We start from the raw sequence: 11,111 nt of genomic DNA, 5'->3' as shown, positions 1-11,111 counted from the left end.
GGTGGTTGTGATGATGGAGGGTCAGTTATCTCAGCTCCAGGACATCTCTGTAGGAGTCCCTCAGGGTAGTGTCCTCGGCCCAACAATCTTCAGCTGCTTCATCAATGACCTTCCCTCTGTCATAAGGTCAGAAGTGAGGATGTTCACCAATGATTGCACAATGTTCAGCACCATTTGCAACTCCTCAGATACTGAAGCAGTCTGTGCTCAAAGATCTGGACAAAATCCAGGCTTTGGCCGACAACTGGCAAGTAACATTCACGCCATACAAGTACCAGACAATGACCCTTGACAATAAGAGACACTCAAACCATGTTCCTTGACATTCAACAGTATTACAATCACTGAACCCCCACTGTCAACCTCCTTAGGGTTAGCATTGACCAGAAACTCAACTGGACTCACCACATAAACACAATGGCTACAAGAGCAGGTCAGAGACTAGGGATATGGTGGTGAGTAACTCACCTCCTGACACCCCAAAGTCTATCCACTATCTACAAGGCACAGGTCAGGAGTGTGATGGAATACTCCCCATTTGTCTGGATGGGTGCAGCTCCAACAACACTCAAGAACAAAGCAACCTTCTTGATTTGCACCACATCTACAAACATTCAATCTCTCCACTAGTGGCTCTCAGTAGCAGCAGTGTGTACTATCTACAAGATGCTCTGCAGAAATTCACCAAAGATCCTTAGACTGCACCTTCCAAACCCATAACCACTTCCACCTGGAAGGATAAGGGCAGCAGATACTTGGAAACACTACCACCCTGACTTGGAAATAGATTGCCGTTCCTTCACAGTCTTTGGGTCAAAATCCTGGAATTCCCTCCCTACTGGCATTGTAGGTCAATCCACAGCAGGTAGACTGGAGTGAGTCAAGGGCAAATAGGGATGGGCTATCAATGCTGGCCAGCCAGCAATGTCCAAGTCCCACAAATGAATCTTTTAAAAAATTCCCCTCATGCGACACCCTTCAAAAGTATCCATTTAAATTTGACAATTTGGAAGATTCCTCTGAAGGTGAGTTAATAGCTACCCAGGAGAAGTTAGAAGGTGATAAACCTAGTATAACTCCCTGGTAACCATTAAACTGAACCTTCAACACACCAGTCAATACCCTTAAATACTCTTCCCAGAGATTCCTTAAACCCAATCAATCACCTGACCTCTCCTGATCAGGCCATTCTCAAACCCAACCCATCACTGGACCCAACATCCATCTATCCACTTCATGATCTAAAAATCCACTCTTCCCTACCACTATACCTGACTCCCATATCTGCTGCCAGAAATGACAATTCCCCTCCACCTTGCAGGACACTGCATCCCAACACTCTCTCTGTCGATCCTATGCCTCCTACCTACCTTGTCCTGCCCCACCCCCAATGTATCTGGCATCATACCACCTTGCACTCTGGCACCTTTCCCAGCTGGCATTCAGGTATCCTACCTACATGGCATTGGATTCATTTGACACCCTAACTCCACACTTACCTTATAATTATTTTAGGCGAAAATGAGTACTGCAGATGCTGGAGATCAGAGTCAAGATTAGATGCTGCCTGACCTGCTGTTCTTTTCCAGCTCCACTCTAATCTTGACTCTGATCTCCAGCATCTGCAGTACTCATTTTCGCCTAGCTGATTTTAATCTTACTGTGAATCCTCTTCCAAGGAAGCCCACCTTGAAGAAGTTCTCCTCCTCTCTTTACAGGAACCTCAGTGAGTCTCTCTCTCTCACTGTACTCCGCTAGTCTTCTCCGCTGCCCTGAAGCTCTTCAGCCACAACCTGAAACAGACTTGCTACCACAGCCACATCTCCTTCCTCAGTGCCTGCCAATGGAACCAACTGATCCCATATGGACTCCGAACCACATTCAGACTAACACAGTTTGGATTTTAAAGGACTTTTGCCAGAAACATTGATTTCCCTGCTCCTCGGATGCTGCCTGCACTTACAATTATTTTAATCAATCAATCCAGGGATTTTATGATACATCTCTGGGGAAGGTAGGATTTGAACCTGGGTTCCCTGGCTGGAGGTAGCGATGTACCCCTATGCTCCAAGACCGTACACCTAGCTTACCTTTCACAGGAGCTGTCAATGTGGCTGTCTATGCTGCTGGACATTTAAGTCATCGGATGGGGTAACTTCTGCTGTGAATTAAGGAGCCTGGTTTGATTACTCGTTCCACAATTATCCTGCACTGCAAGATCACAATTGAATTTAAGATAAGGTCTGCGTTTCTGAAGGAGCTGTGATTATAATTTCCTGCCAAGAATGTGTGTCTTGTATCTTAATGGGAAAAGGAAGCAGAAATCTGACTGTGATTGCACCCCTCAGAAAACCTGGCCCAATATTTTTATATTGAAATAAAACATAATACATGTTGAAATTTGCAATGAGCCTTGTAATTAAAATGATCTTCTGAGAATACAAAAATCCACATGTACACATGCTTTGTCATACTTACCGCAACTGACTGGGATTTTTTGCCAAATTGCTTGTTGCCACAGACTCGTGAGAAACATTCTTGGTACCAATGTTCTTTAAATTCAAATTCTGTGTTGAAATTCCTCTGTGATTTTGCCACTCTGTGGGCTGAAAATCCTCCTTCCTTGATATTCCATTCAATAATTTTATCTCTGTAACCTTCTCCAGTCGTACAACACTCGAAGAATTCTATGGTTCTCAAATTATGGCTTCTCCTGTATCCTGGATTTTAATCAATCCGTGATTGGTGGCCTTGGATTTTGCTTCCTTGGTCCCAAGTCTTGAATTTCTTCCATAAATGTCTCCATCACCCACATTTGCATAAGTATACAGCCATGTACATTTGTACATACACTTCCACTGCACACAACCAGACAGTGATTAGTCATGGAGTCCTACAGTACGGAAACAGAACCTTCGGCCCAGCTCATCCATACTGACCAGGTTTCCAAAACTGAACTGGTGCCATTTGCCTGTGTTTGGTTCGTAACCGAAGAGTGTGGTGCTAGAAAATTGCAACTGGGCAGGCAGCATCTGGGGAGGAGGAGAATCAAAGTTCTGAGCATAAGCCCTTTATCAGAAATGAGGCTTGTGGCCCAAGGGGGCTGAGAGATAAATGGGAGGATGGTGGGGTTGGGGGGAAGGTAGGTGGGAATACAGTATGTAAGTGAAGGTAGAGGTGAAGGTGATAGGTCAAAGAGAAGGGTGGAGCAGATTGTGGGAAGGAAGATGGACAGGTAGGACAGTACAAGGTGGTGGTGCCGAGTTGGAAGGTTGGATCTGGGGTAAGGTGGGGGAGGGTAAATGAGGAAACTGGTGAATTCCACATTGATCACATGGATTGGAGGGTCCCAAGGTGGAAGATGAGGTGTTCTTCGTTCAGGCATCAGTTGATGAGGGTTTCGCAGTGGAGGAGAACCCAGGACTTGCATGTCCTTGGCACAGTGACAGGGGGAGTTAAAGTGTTTAGCCACGAAGAGGTGCCTTTGGTGGCATCCGTGGGGGTAGAAGTGACATAACGTGTGATGTAAGCGATGTCAGCGGCTGTGTTCTGGTGTTAAACCTCCCCATCAAACCAGAAGACAGGAGGGATGCTGTGGTAGTTTGGCACACGGACCTCTACATCGCTGAAGCCATGTGCCAACTCATGGTCACCTCCTTCTACTGCCCCCTCGACCATGACCTCACCTCCCATCACCAACTATCATCTCCCAGACCATCCAGAACCTCATCACCTCAGGAGATCTCCCATACACAGCCTCCAACCTCATAGTTCGGAAATCGTGCACTGTCCAGTTCTACCTCTTACCCAAAGTCCACAAACCTGACTGCCCTGGTTGACTCATCGTCTCAGCCTACTCCTGTCCCACCGAACCCATCTCTATATACCTTGACACCGTCCTGTCCCCCTTAATCCAGGAACTCCCCACCTATATTCAGGACACCATCTACTCCCTCCACCTCCTCTATGACTTTCATTTCCCCCACCCCCAACACCTCATCTTCACCATGGACATCCAGTTCCTATACGCCTCTATCCGCCATGGCGAAGGCCTCAAAGCCCTCAGGTTCTTCCTCTCACACTGACCCAACCAGTACCCTTCCACTGACACATTCATTCGATTGGCTAAACTGGTCTTCACCCTCAACTGTTTCTCCTTCGAATCCACCCACTTCTTCCAGAACAAAGGGGTAGCCACAGGCACCCACATGGGCCCCAGCTATGCCTGCCTCTTCATCAGGTACATGGAACAGTCCATCTTCTTCATTTACACTGGCACCATTCTCCACGTTTTTCCCCGCTACATCGATGACTGAATTGGCGCCACCTTGTGCTCCCACGAGAAGGTTGAACAGTTCATCGACTTCACAAACACCTGCCACCTCTGCCTCAAGTTCACCTGGACCATCTCAGACACCTCTCTCCTCTTCCTGGATTTTTCTATCTCCATTTCTGGCGATTGACTGAACACGGTCAGCTACAACAAACCAAACGACTCCCACTTACCTGGACTAAACATCCTCCAACCCTCCTCCTGTAAAAATGCTATCCCTTATTCCCAATTGCTCTGCCTCTGCCGCATCTGCTCCATGGAGGGCAAATTCCACCATAGAACATCCCAGATGGCCTCCTTCTTCAAAGACCACAATTTCCTCTCACATGACATTGACAATGCCCTTGAGCGCATCTCCTCCACTTCCTGCACCTCTGCCCTTGAACCCCACCCCTACAATCGTGACAAGGATTCCGGAGAAACCATTCCCTCCATAACTCCCTTGTCAGGTCCATGCTCCCCACCAACCTACCCTCCACTCCCGGCACCTTCCCCTGCCATAGCAAGAAGTGCAAAACCTGCACTCACACCTCCACCCTCACCTCTGTCCAAGGCTCCAAAGGATTCCTCCACATCTGACAGAGATTCACTTCTACTTCCACACGTCATCTACTTTGTCCATTGCTCCCGATGTGGTCTCCTCTACACTGGGGAGACAGGGCATCAACTTATGGATCATTTCAGAGAACGTCTTTGTGACGCACACATGCACTAAGCAATCCCACAGCCTGGTGGCCAAACTCCAGCTCCCACTCTGACATGCAAGTTCTGGGCCTCCTCAACTGCCAAACCCTAACTACCCGACACCTGGAGGAAGAAAGCCTCATCTTCCGCCTTGGGATCAATGTGGATTTCACCAGTTTCCTCATTTCCCCTCCCCCCACCTTATCCCAGATGCAACCTTCCAACTCGGCACCGCCCTCTTGTACTATCCTACCTGTCCATCTTCCTTTCCACCTATCTGCTCCATCCTCTGCTCCGATCTATCACATTCACCCCCACCTTCATCTACTTATCACATTTCCAGCTTCCTTTCCCCAGGCCCACCCCTCTCCCATTTAGCTCTCAGCCCCTTGAGCCACCCCCTCATTTCTGATGAAGAGCTTCTGCTCGAAACGTCGATTCTTCTGCTCCTCAGATACTGCCTGACCAGCTGTGCTTTTCCAGCACCAGACTCTTTGACTCTGATCACAGCATCTGCAGTCCTCACTTTCTCCTATTTAGTTCATAACACTTTAAATCTTTCCTATCCGGGTAACTGTCCAAATGTCTTTTAAATGTTGTAATTGTACTTGTCTCTACCACTGCCATTGGCAGTTCATTCCACATATGCACCACCCTCTGTGAAAAAGTTGCTCCTTAGATCGCTTTTAAAACTTTCCCCATTACCTTTAACCTATGCACTCTAGTTCTGGATTCCCCATCTCGAGGAAAAACACCTTGGTTATTCACTTTATCTGTGCCCCTCCTATAACCCTCTATAAGGTTACCCCCCCAGCCTCCGAAGCTCCAGGGATAAAAAAAAACCTAGCCTATTCTCAGCCTCTCCCCGTAAATCAAACCCTCCAATCCTGGTAACAACTTTGTAAATCCTTATTGCACTCTTTCTAGTTTAACAACATCCTTTCTATTGCAGGGCAGCCGCACTTTAAATAAGTGGAACTGGAAGATATTGCTGTCAGGTTAAGTCCTCTTGGCTTCCATCGTCATGAGATTCATGTTGTGCAGCCCTGCTCAGTGTTATGGTTCCTGAATCACAATCACCATGCTTAATTGTATATAATTTAGACCTACTCCGAAAAAGCATTGTGCCATTTAGATTGAGATAGTTAACCTGCAATAGAGAGGGTTAGCAATTCCATGTTAAGTTGAGGAACTTATGTCAAAATAATATTTCATTACTCCAGTTTACGTTATGAATTTCCACTCGTCTCGACCTTTCACCCCACTACATTTAGCCAAATCAGTACAAATGATCGAGGAATTTGAAGTATAGAAAGTAGTGACAACACCAATTTTGCTCAGGATTTCCATGATCCTTCGCATTGATTAAAGATTCTATTCTCCCTAATTGCTTCCCACCCACAAAATAGTCAGCAACACTCCTTCCCCATGTCCTCAGCCCAATGTTGCAAATTCCACTGGTTCAAGAAGGCTCTTCAAACTGCATTCAATTTCTTACTGCCAGAAAGCTTAGTTTAAAAGATTTTCATATCAAAAGTATCTAATTATTAAGAATGGGTGATAATAGTGTCGCGGTAATGTCATTTTACGAATATTCCAGAGGCTTAAGCTAATGCTCTGGGCACACATATTTCAGGTCGTACATTTGCTTACTGAGCTGGTAATTTGTTCTCACTTTGTCACCATGCTAGGTAACATTATCAGTGAGCCTCTGATGAAGCACTGTTTTTGTGTCCCATTTGCTATTTATGTGTCTTGGTCTGTGTGGCGGGTGATGTCACTTCTGGTTCTTTTTCTGAGAGGTTGATAAATGAGATGCAAATCAATGTGTTTGTTAATGGAGTTCCGGTTTGAATGCCAGGCCTCTAAGAATTCCCATGCGTGTCTTTGTTTAGCCTGTCCCAGGATGGATGTATTGTCCCAGTTGAACTGATGTTCCTCTTTGTCTGTGTGTATGGATACTAGTGATAGTTGGTCACGTCTTTTAGTGGCTAGTTGGTGCTCATGTATCCTGGTGGCTAGTTTCCTGCCTGTCTGTCCAATGTAATGTTTGTTGCAGTCCTTGCAGGGTATTTTGTATGTGACACTTGGTCTGCTGGTTGTTGGTACGGCGTCCTTTCAATTCATCAGGAGCAATTTCAGTGTGGGGGTAGATTTTGGGCTACCATGATGCCTAGGGGCTGGAGTAGCTTGGTCATCATCTCCGAGATGTCTTTAATGTACGGCAGGGCGTGTTGTGTCTTCTTGTTTAGGTCTGTTGTGTAGGGATTGGCGGACTGCGCTTATCAGATACCCATTGTTCCTGAATATGTTATATAGGTGTTTTTCTTCGGCTTCTTCGATGTAGTTTCTGGGTGCTGCAGTGTGTTGTGGCTCATTTCAATAATGTCCTGATGCAGCTCTGTTTGTGGGTGTTGGGATGATTGCTCCTGTAGTTGAGTATCTGGTCAGTGGGTGTGGCTTTCCTGTCTGGTCTGCAGCTCTCCATTGGCTTTTTGTTCTTACCGTGACATCTAGGAAGTGGTGTCGGTTATTGTTCTCTTCCTCTTTGGTGAATTTTACACCATAAGAATGTTGTTTATGTGTTTGTGGGTTTCTTTTAATCTGTTCCGTTTCGTGATGACAAAGGTATCATCCACAGAGTGGACCCAAAGCTTGGGCTGGATCGTGGGAAGGGCTGTTCATCCTAACCTCTGCATAACTGCTTCTGCTAATAGTCCTGATATTGGTGATCCCATAGGCATCCCATTGAATTGTTTGTCGATCTTGTCGTTGAAGGTGAAGTGGGTCGTGAGGCACTGGTTTACTAGTTTGAGAATGCTGTCCTTGCTGATGGAGTTGGTGCTGTCAGGCGTTTGTGTCCTTGGTTCGTCTAGCAGTGAGACCAGTGTTTCTTTGGTCACGGTGATGTTTATTGATGTGAATAGGGCCGTCAGGTCGAAGGAAACCATGACCTCGTCATCCTCTACCTTGGTGATTTGATGTTAAGGAATTCCTGGGTGGAGTGAATCGAGTGGCTTGAGTTTTCTACTTGGTTTTTCAGTTTGCATTGCAGTTCCTTTGCCAGTCCCTATGTCGGTGTGCCATAAAGTGAGACTAAGTGTCTGAAGGGGGCCCTGTGTTTATGTACCTTTGGGAATCCATAGAAATGGGCTGCGTTGGTTCTTTCATGATCTGGAGATGCCGGTGTTGGACTGGGGTGTACAAAGTTAAAAATCACACAACACCAGGTTATAGTCCAACAGGTTTATTTGGGAGTACTAGCCTGATGAAGGACACAACCACCTGGTGAAAGAGCGGCGCTCCGAAAGCTAGTGCTTCCAATTAAACCTGTTGGACTATAACCTGGTGTTGTGTGATTTTTAACTTGGTTCCTTCTGGTTTCATTCTTTGGAGGTCTGTCTTGTTAATTTCACCTGCCTTGTGAAGTTTATTCAGGGGTGCTATAATACGGTCTGGGACAGGCTAAACGAATGGGAATTCCTAAAGGCCTGGCATTCAAACCGGAACTCTATTAACGACATATTGATTTGGACCCCATTTACCAACCTCTCAGAAAAAGAAATGGAAGTGATATCACCCACCACAACAGATCAAGACACATAAATAGCAAGCGGGACAGAACACATGCGCTTCACCAGAGGCTCACCGATTATGTAACCTAGCATGGTGACAAAATGTCTAAGAATAAATCTACCAGCTCAGCGAGCAAATGTACAACCTGATCCACAACCTGTGCCACAACTTTTCTCCAAAATCGCAAACATGTCTTTGAATCCTATCATGACATACTGGTGGAATTTATATTTGAATTAAATACAATGCATAATTCTGCTGTAATGACCATGAAATTGTTATTGATTGCTATAAAAACTAATGTTCCTTAGGGAAAGAAAACTGCTGTTGTTATCTAGTCTGGCCTGATTTTAGATTCACAGCAAATGATTGTCTCCTATCTTTGAAATGATCTAGCAGTCACTCAATTCAAGGGAAATTGATACAGGATGGGCATCAATGCTAGACTTGCCAACGGTGCCCTCTTTCCAAGAAGAACTCCCTAAGGAAAAGGAAACTGATCCATGTGCTAGATGTAATAAGGACTAGAAATTAAAGTATTATGTGTGAAGATTTCAGTAGGGAACATATTCAGTTCTGAATAAGCCATTTGGACCCAAAACGTTAACTCTGTTTCTCTCTCTACAGACGCCACCAGACGTGCTGAGTTTCTCCAGCAATTAACTTTTTTTTCACAGCTGCACCTTGATAAGCATGTCACAGAACCAGTAGGAACTGACCTGGAGCATCTAAACTAGGGGTCTTCTCTGACACCAGCAGCTTGCAGAATCAAATAAAAGAGAGTTTCTATTGAAGTTCAAAGTGTTATTATTTAAACAACACAGAATTTATTTCAAGTCCATCCTAACTAAACCATGAAATGGTTAAATTGTTAAGTTTAAACTTTTTATATTCATTTTCAGCCATTTTAATTTGGGTTACTCACTCTTGGACACCCTTTTTTTAATATAGATTAGATTAGATTAGATTCCCTACAGTATAGAGACAGGCCCTTTGGCCCAACAGGTACACACCGACCCTCCGAAGAGTAACCTACCCAAACCCTTTTTCCCACTGACTAATGCACCTAATTGACAATTTAAGCATGGCCAATTCACCTAACCTGCAAATCTTTGGACTGTGGGAGGAAACCTTATTACTTCCATGTTCCCTGGTCTACCCACTCTCCTTACTTTGGAAAAGGTGGTGGGTTTTGATTGGCCGTATTCTGGATAGACGGCACCTGACCTCCTAGCATAGATACTTGCATGTTCCAGATCTGGATTTGTGGTAGATAATATAATATAACAAGGGACATCCCAAAACATTTCACTGCAAAGTGTGGTTACTGTTGAAAAATCCATACAGCAATGTGGGATTGACCAGATCATTTGTTTTTCATAATTTCAATGGAGGGATTAATATTGGCTAGGACACTGGGAACAGTTCCCTGATTTTCTTGAAAGTCTGCCATAGGATTCTGTATGTCCTTGACAGTTTGGACAGTGAGATGGGGGAGTGGAGCTGATTCTTAACAGAACTTAACGAAGTGTCATTATTGGTGTGTTTTATAGAGCTCTACTTGTGATAACTTCCCAAACTCACCTCATTAACTATGTATTATGTCCCCTTGGAATCCCTCTTGCCATATTCTCCCACTCGGTACAGGTGGGACATCCCAGAATTCCTGGTGCTGTTACCAACTTTAAAGTTCAGCCAATCAAGTACTCGCAGCCCATAGCTGGTTTGTTTTATTTGTCCTGGACAAATCGGACAGAGGGTAATTAGCTCCCTTCTCCCTCCTGTTTTGCTGGTAGGTAGATGGGGTTGGGAGGTGGTGTTAAGTTGGTGGCACGTGCGGTGCTGCCCATCGATCATGCCCTGAAATGTTGGTGACTGATGGAGATTTGAAGGAGCAAGCAGTGAGCTGGAGTCAGCGGTTTATCCTCTGACTTTTATGTCAGGAATTGACACTGTGTAGTTTCTATGTGGGGAGTGGGAGAACAGGAAACCGTGTAACAATGATTAGATTAGATTCCCTACAGTGTGGAAACAGGCCCTTCGGCCCAACAAGTCCACACCGACCCTCCAAAGAGTAACCCACCCAGACCCATTTCCCTCTGACTAATGCACCTAACACTATGGGCACTTCAGCATGGCCAATCTACCTAACCTGCACATCTTTGGACTGTGAGAGGAAACCAAAGCACCCAGAGGAAACTCATGCAGACACGGGGAGAATGTGCAAACTCCACACAGACAGTTACCCGAGGTTGGAATCGAACCCGGGACGCTGGTGCTGTGAGGCAACATACATATTTGTAAACTAAAACTGTAATGGTTACCGATCTTAAGTAATAGATTTTAATGGGGATAAACTAAAAAGTAATAACATTTTATTGGACAGTCTGATTGCACTGGTTCATGGAAGATCTTGGAGTTATGATTATGCAAATTAGCTTTAGTGAAGAGTTTAGATGTTACTGAGTCAACACATTTTGGGTGCAATTTCTTGATTGTATCCAAAACAAAAACTCTA

The sequence above is a fragment of the Chiloscyllium plagiosum genome, chromosome 2 (genome assembly GCF_004010195.1).
Source record: "Chiloscyllium plagiosum isolate BGI_BamShark_2017 chromosome 2, ASM401019v2, whole genome shotgun sequence".
In the NCBI taxonomy this organism is placed as follows: domain Eukaryota; kingdom Metazoa; phylum Chordata; class Chondrichthyes; order Orectolobiformes; family Hemiscylliidae; genus Chiloscyllium; species Chiloscyllium plagiosum.
The sequence above is the reverse complement of the archived record's forward strand: the minus strand, read 5'-3'. Positions refer to the sequence as shown.